This window comes from Gavialis gangeticus, unplaced genomic scaffold (genome assembly GCF_001723915.1).
Source record: "Gavialis gangeticus isolate Ggan-Ray unplaced genomic scaffold, GavGan_comp1, whole genome shotgun sequence".
In the NCBI taxonomy this organism is placed as follows: domain Eukaryota; kingdom Metazoa; phylum Chordata; order Crocodylia; family Gavialidae; genus Gavialis; species Gavialis gangeticus.
Window position 1 is genome coordinate 9,688,290 of NW_017728964.1, and position 7,850 is coordinate 9,696,139.

Consider the following 7,850-nt stretch of genomic DNA (forward strand, 5'->3'; position numbering starts at 1 on the left):
TTGCAAGAATGCTGTGGGAGACTGTATCAAAACCCTTCCTGAAGTTAAGGTATATTACGTCCACTGCTTAGCGCACATCCAGAGAGCCAGTTCTCTCTCATTATAGAAGGCAGTCACGTTGGCCTTGGTAAATCCATGCTGAATGTTCCCAGTCACCACCTTCTCCACCAAGCAGGGCTGTCCCTAGGGGGGGATGAATCAAGATGACCGCCCTGGGCCCTGTGCTTTCGGGGGCCTGCAGAGTTGGGCGGAGCAGCGCAGCGACTCCACACTGCCACTGGTGTCACGTCCAGCCACTCAGCCCCCCAGACATGGAATCTGCTGCCGAATCCAGCGTGTCCGGCCACTTGCTACCCCACCCCCCAAATCCATTGCCAGCTTCCTTGCGTCCGGGGGAGGGGCCCCGCACAGACTGATTTGCCCCAGGCCCCGCACCCTGCTCAGGTTGTCTCTGCCTCCAAGTACTTAGAAATGGATTCTTTAAGGACCTGCTCCATGATTTTTTTGCAGACTGAGGTGAGGCTGACTGGATTGTAGTTCCCTAGATCCTCCTTCTTTACTTTCTTTAAAATGGGCAGTATATTTGCCCTTTTCCAATCATTCGGGACAGTAGCCTCTACTTTTCAAAGACGATAGCCAGTGGCTCTGCAATCACATTAGCCAACTCCCTTAGCACCCTCAGATACATTGCATCTGACCCCATGGATCTGTACAGGTCCAGCTTTTCTAAACAGTCCCTAACCTGTTCTTTCACCACTGTCGGCTGTTCACCTCCTCCCCAAACTGATGCCAGGTGCAGTAGTCTGGTAGTTGACCTTGCCTGTGAAGACTTGAGGTAAAAAAAGCATTGATTACTTCAGCCTTTTCTTCATCATCTGTCACTAGGTTCCCCCCCCCTTCAGTAAGAGACCCACACTTTCCCCGACCTTCCTCTTGTTGCTGACATATTTGTAGAAACCCTTCTTGTTACCCTTCACATCCCCTGCTAGCTGCAACTCCAATTGCACTTTGGTCTTCCTGACTTAATCCCTGCATGGGTCAGCAATATTTTTGTACTCTTCCCGAGTTGTTTGTCTAAGTTTCCACTTCTTGTAAGCTTTCTTTTGTGTTTAGTCTCACCAAAGAGATCTCTGCTAAACCAACCTGGTTCCTTACCACATTTTCTATTCTTCCTGCACGTCGGGATGGCTTGTCCCTGCTCCCCCTGTAAGGTTTCTTTAAAATACAACCAGCTCTCCTGGGCTCCTTTCTTCCTTAGACTGTCCTCCCAGGGGGTCATGCCCATCAGTTCCCTGAAGGAGTCAAAGCCTGCTTTTTTGAACTCCAGGGTCCGTACTCTGGACTTCAGAAGTGCAGAGCTTCAGGCTATACTCCAGTGGATGGTTGCTTCCATATGAGTTCAATATGCACAACCTGTCATTTATGCATGGAAATAAGATTCTGAAGAAGCTTTCTCTGCTAGCTGGAAAAGCAGCTAAGAGGTACAGCATGGGGGATATTCTCCAGGTAACGAGGTATTTTGAAAAACAACAGATTGATCCTGGTGTGGGAAATGTAATTCCCTGTGGACTGATGGACTGGATGTCTATTAACTTCCAAGGAAGTGCCAACTCCTCCTCCCTCTCAAGTCTCTTTGACCCAGTCAAAGGGACCAAATCAGTTCACTACTGGAGCAACAAATGAACACACTGGCAATTGACAGCTCTTCATTGAATTCAATAGGCTGTCATTTGGACTTCTCTTTTGCAAAACCTTACAGATTACCTCTGAGAATAAAGGGAATCATGTAGATTCAACCACTTTAAGGAAGTTTTTGAACAATGTAAAGACAAATGCCTTCTTGATCCAATTTTCTAAAAAGTTTCTTGCTTAGAGGGATGCTGGGCATGTTCTCTTTTGCCAGAACAGAACCTCAGCTCATCACCTAAGAACTAAAGGAAACGCTTGCTGTCCCAGGTGTGTCAAACTCATCAGGTCCCAGGGGCCAGATGAGAGTCACTGGGCTGGTGTGTGGGCCAGATTTCACTTTGCTAAGATTGACTCCTCAAACATGGTGTGAGTGGAGACTGGGCTTGTTTTATCTGGTGCTTGTCTGCCTAGTTGTTTATTTCCAAATGCTTGTTACTGAGTTTTATGAATTGTTCCCACTTAGTCACTGAACCTGCCTCCTATGATGAGGATGTCAAGGATTGGTTTCTGCCTCGTACAATACCCATTCATCTCAAACATCTGAATGGTTTCCATGGGAACTTGGGAGCTCAGCTCCCTTTAGAATGGGAAATTTTTATTTACATTCTGTGGATAAATATTGCTCCCGACTATCACAGGGAGCGGACTTTGCACCTGTACCAGAGTATTAGCTCAAGTTCCTCATGATGCTAGGGTCACCCCTCTCCTTAAGGGGTATAGGACATAGGGCCAGAGCAATCTCATTTAGGTATCACACCCTCCAGATTACAAAGGCCACAAAATGGCTCAATTGAGGGAGAGTTGCAGGTGAGATGCTGGGGATCTACTATAAGATCTTGAAAAATGATAGAAAGGAGCAGGGGCGGGGGAGGATCTCCTTTCAGTAGCAGGACAGGAAAACCCTCTGTCGGCCCATACTAGGCATAGGTTTGGTTTTGATATTTTGCCACTGGCTTAAGATGAAGAATAAAACTGGGCTCCAAAAGAGTTTGGACATAGCAGCATGTCCTTTGTGGGCTGGGTAAACAGGCTTCCAGTGTGTACGTCTACACTCATGTTAGCTTAAAGCAAATGAAAGCAGGAACACTGTGAAACAGCACTTCAGCTGCTGTGTCCGCAGTAACATTGCACTCGCTTGTGCACATTGCATGGTTCTCTGTGTTGCAGTAAGCAAGCTGCTCTATCATTATCATTACAGGATAACTTGCCTGTCCTTTCTGGGCACATAGTGGAGGGAGAGCTTTGGGTGGCACTGGGGGACTGGCAATGTGTAGGTGCAACGAGCCAGCATTCATGTTTTAGGGGTGGTATGGTATATTAGCAGTGGATGAGTTGTGCTATATCTTGCACCCTTCTTAGGACAGGCAGCGTGGTTAGAATCCCACTGCACTCAAGTTAAGGGCTTTAGGTGCAGACAGGAGTCATGTTAGGGGGACGGCCTGACTTATAATTCCCAGTAATTTTGCAGTGCAGCCAGGCCCACTCCACTTGCTCTGTGAAGACAGCTGGACTTCATTTACTCCATAAATCCTTTTATCCTCTGATGGATCACAAAACAGCCAATGGAGATTTAATTTTTGTTCCCAGTTGTAATGACACAATCACAGGACTGTTTCTGGGCTAGCTACCTTAATCCTGATAGTTAAAATCCCATCTGTATGGGAGGTGTGTGAAGAGTGAGATTTCATGTACAGTTTACCTGCGATCTTTAGGGACCCCTGTGACTCACGCTTGGGTGTGATAGGGGCTAGCAGGATTTTAAAAATGCAGTTCTAAATTCATAGGGCCAAATCCATCCTGTTTAGGGCTCATCTCAGCTCTGACCATCAATAGGAGTAGGAAGTAAAGTTGTAAACGAATCTAGGACTCACAAAATTAGTTGGAGTTCATGCACCTTATTACTGTCATTTCATAGTTTTTTCCTTCCTCTAAACATGATGAGATATGCTAAAAATCCTCCAGCTCCAGGTCAGCCCCTGCTTTCCTTTTTCATGTCCTTGTGACAAGGTAATCAGCAGAATTTGCAGATTTGTTGGAATCTGACAGGGCTGCACTATGAGCACTTCTGCTGTGGCCTCAACCTTGCAACCCCTGTGCTATCACCCATGTACTATGTACATGGAAGTGATTTTTCAACCTCTTTTCTTTGTCATAAGGCTACAGAATTAGACTTTGTGGGGCCACTTCCCCCATAAATTTCATGTCTACCAAAGAAATGGGGAGTGGTAATGGTGGCCTCCCATCTCACCTAAAAATGGGAAACCTGTGGGTTAGGGTTAGCTACCCCTTCTCTCTCAGGCTCTGAGGGCTTAGCTTGTGACCCATGCAAACTCCATTATTTCATTATGCTGTCTGCCTCCATCTCTGATCCTCTCCCATTGTCTCTTGTGCTTGCTTCTTTTTGCACAAACATTTTTACATTTGAATTTCTGTGTTGAGCTCACTCTCTACTCTATTTATCACTGTCTTGTCTAAGCAGAATAATAACCCGATCATTTCACAATGATCCAACAAATTCACAATGTTTGAGGAAGCAAATGAGGCCATTGCTGGTTGAGATGCTTATTTTGATATAAGTGGAGTTGTATATTTTTGGCTCTAATAATCCAAGTGCTGCTAATAAAGCAGGAAAGAAATGTCTTAAAACACAGAATTTGTGTTAGAGGCTCTTTAGTCTCTACAGTGGGTTTTAAAGACAGGAGGAGGAGATATCTAGGATCACAGCCCCCATCAAGTCTCTAGCCTGGTGCTAGAACCCAAGAGAGCTAGGTTTTGTACTGATATTTGATGGAAGTTTAATGCAAGTTGGCATCTGAGTCTTCTGGGTCTGTTGAAAATCCCAGCTCGTATGTACATCTGCTACCTACCAGATGAAATTTGATCTTCTCAATAAGTTTTTTTCTGATGTACTGTATTGCAGTTGTCTCTGTGTAGAACTTGCATATTCCTTGCTGATATGCTGTGTCCTGTATGGGGGAGAAGGATCAGGACTCTACTGCAGTGAATGTAAAGGGTATTATTGTACTGAGGCCTGTGCACAATCTGGGGACCCTCTGGTTGTCTCTGGGTCTTCAGCTCACAAAGTAAGCACAGTCACCATGTTCTGGCCTGTTATTTGCCACTATGGACTGGAGCAGCTGACTAAACTGTCCAAAAAGAAGTGCTTATGCTACTGTGCCAAAAGGTGATTCTTATTTCTCAAGGTAAAGCCATGAGTTTTTGGAGCAGTAAAGTCTGCATTCCTGCCTGCATTTTCTCTAGGAAACCCTGAAGGCAGGAGCATGATAACCAATAAGTACTGGCTAATGCTTATGCTGTTATAGTATAAATGCGTCTTTATCCCTGGATTCTCCTTTGGGCTACACAGGGAGACACAATGACAAGAAATCCCAGCAGCGCGTTGGACAGAGAATCCATCTGCAAGCTAATGGGATTGGCGTGTGACTTCTAAAATGCCCTTTAGTAGGAATGCCAGGCTATACCAAAACCAGTCTGTCAGCTGCTTTTCTCTTACGTGAGCCAAAACCCCATCTCCCCTTGGGTGCTAAGAACATTGGTGCTTTGTAAGTGTTGCTAACACGGCAGGCAGGAAGAGGCTCTGCCCAGTGCTCAAACAGTGCCATCTCATTAACTCACTGTAGTACTGAACCAGGTGGTTCTTTTTCAGACCCTGTGCGGTGTCAAAGCAAGGATTTATCTCCCTTCCTGTCAAATGGTATAGGATCAAAGGCAGCCTATGCTGGCACTGGTCCCTCCCGCAGGCTGAATGCAGGGACCACATACCATGCATGTCTTACTGGTACAAAGAGTGAGGATCATCTCAGTAAAACATTGTATTTTTTCCAGCCTCTTGTCATCACAGAAGAATTACTGTAATGTGAACCTTTTTGAGTGACAGTATATCACTTCTATATGCTCCTGGACTTGGTGCCAAATTCCTTCTCTGGAGGGGGGAGCTGGATGATGACTGAAAATAGTGGGCAAGAGCATGTACTGCTCCCTCAGCACGTAACCCCTCACAGCATATTTGCAAGGGCACGGACAATTTGTCCCTCTGCACGGTGATGACAACCCTTCTGGCTCCTTCAGTTGCAGCCTTGATCAGTGAACATCCGGGTTGAAATACCAAGATTCCCTTGAGCCGCCGGCTCCACTTCTAGTAGGGCTGACTCATACTTTTGTTATTCCAAGCTGGGTCACAGGATTTATTCTCTAAGAGTCTTTCAGATGAGAGCTCAACCTTGCTGCCTTTCGTGCTGCACCAGGGAACATTTTGTAACAGGAAGGTTTTGTCTTTGGTCTTAGTCAGCGTTTCCAGTCACTTCAGCTCTGAGTGCCATGTGTTGCCTGTCCATGTGGCTGCTGTGTTACACCCGAGATGTGACTGCACAGTTGTTAGTAAAACACCATGGGGTTTGTTTTGGTCAAACATGGTGAAGTGGTGCCCGTTATGGTAACTATCTCATGTGCCATCCGTCAGTGCTGCCATCAAATGGCTCTTTGCACTGGAATGTGGACTTTAACTCCTCTGTTGATTACCAAGGTTTGAAGCCACCTTTTCTCTGGAAAGATGCAGCTACTTCCTCCCTCAAGGAGCAGGTGGTGGTAGTCGGAGGTGTAGTGTGTCCTGCACCTTCAGAATGCAGTTAGGAAATCAGAATTTGCCTTTGGCACATAGGCGGCAGATGCCTAAATGATGTAGAACAGTCTCTTCCCTGGGTTCACACATTGCTACAAAACAATGAATTGTCCACAGGGCAATCAATGGGTACCGCAGTGTGTGAAATCCCCTGGATGCAGTGAGAGCAGATTTGGTTCAGTGGAGTCACCCCAGGAATGGAGTCAGCCTAATGCCTCCCACTATGGATGTTCTGGATACCTCAGTCCCCTGCACCTGTGCTTTTATCTCTTGTTAAAGTAAAAGTACATACTGGCAGCTGAACATGTGTCCTGGCTCTCTGAAGTGTCCAAGTGTCCCATCTGCCCATAATCCATGTTCAAAGTCCTTATACAAGCACTTATGAAAGAGCAGAACATGAGCTGTTGAGCTCATCTGAGGGAACAGGACAGAAGTCCTGTAGTTCTGTTTTCCACCTCCTTGCTTGTTCAGTTTTTGGTGAAGATCCAGCAAAATCTTGGGCTTCAGGCCCAGAGAGTCCTCCACTGCCATCCCATGATTCCCAAGTAGGAGGAAAGGAATTATGCAGGCCAAACTGGTGACTGTTTCAGACCATCATTGCAACTAATCTGCTCAAAATCTTGAGAGCTGCAAGCCTAGTAATTATGTTTGCTTATTTATAGAAATATAAATCATTACAAACTTGTTAACACTAATCTGTTGTTTTACACTTTATTCTTGTCTAGTCAAGTAAAGCAAAACAGTGTCTGCAGAGCATAGGTGAAAAGTCCTGGGGCACTGGTAATGGGCAGCACGTTCAGTTGTCCCTCTTGCTCTCTTTCTCGGCACGCTGCTCTCCAGCTTGGGCAGGGTGGGAAGAAAAAAGGGCAAAAGTCATTCCACTACTGCTAAGCATCTCTGACTTAATCTAAGGTGCCATTGATGGTTATCTTTATTATCCTCCAGTCCTGGAAGGTGATTACTGAATAATTTTTATATGGAAGGTACTCCAGTTGTTCACTGTGAATTCTGGGTAGGGCAAATATGATACTACCTCCTACCTCACAAATTGATTCCACTCTCAGATATTTTTCTCTCTGTTCTTCCACTATTCTCTCTCCAGGCTGGCCACATCCTTTTTAAAGTGCGGCGCTCAGTACTGGACGTAGTACTCCAACTGCGGCCTGACCAATGTCGCATAGAGGGGGAATATCACCTCTCTGGACCAGCTTGAGATGCATCTTTGGATGCATGACAAGGTATGGCTGGCCTCGCTGGCTGTGGTCTGGCATTGGCGGCTCATGTTCATCTTGGAGTCAATAATGACTCCAAGATCCCTTTCTGCCTCAGTGCTTTCAAGAGGGGAACTCCCAGCCTGTATGCATGCTGTGGACTCCTTCTCCCAAGGTGCAGCACCCTGCATTTGTCTACGCTGAACCGCATCCTATTCTCATCTGCCCACTTTTGTAGTCTGTCTAAATCTATTTGCAGCCTCTCTCTCCCATCAAGTGTGTCCACCTCACCCCACATCTTAGTGTCATCA

At 46.0% G+C, this 7,850-nt stretch overlaps 1 pseudogene; it reads left to right on the top strand.

The window, feature by feature from the left end:
* LOC109286809 overlaps window positions 1-1,726 on the top strand; it is a 12,811-nt pseudogene extending 11,085 nt beyond the window's left edge.
* Window positions 1,727-7,850: the final 6,124 nt, after the last annotated feature.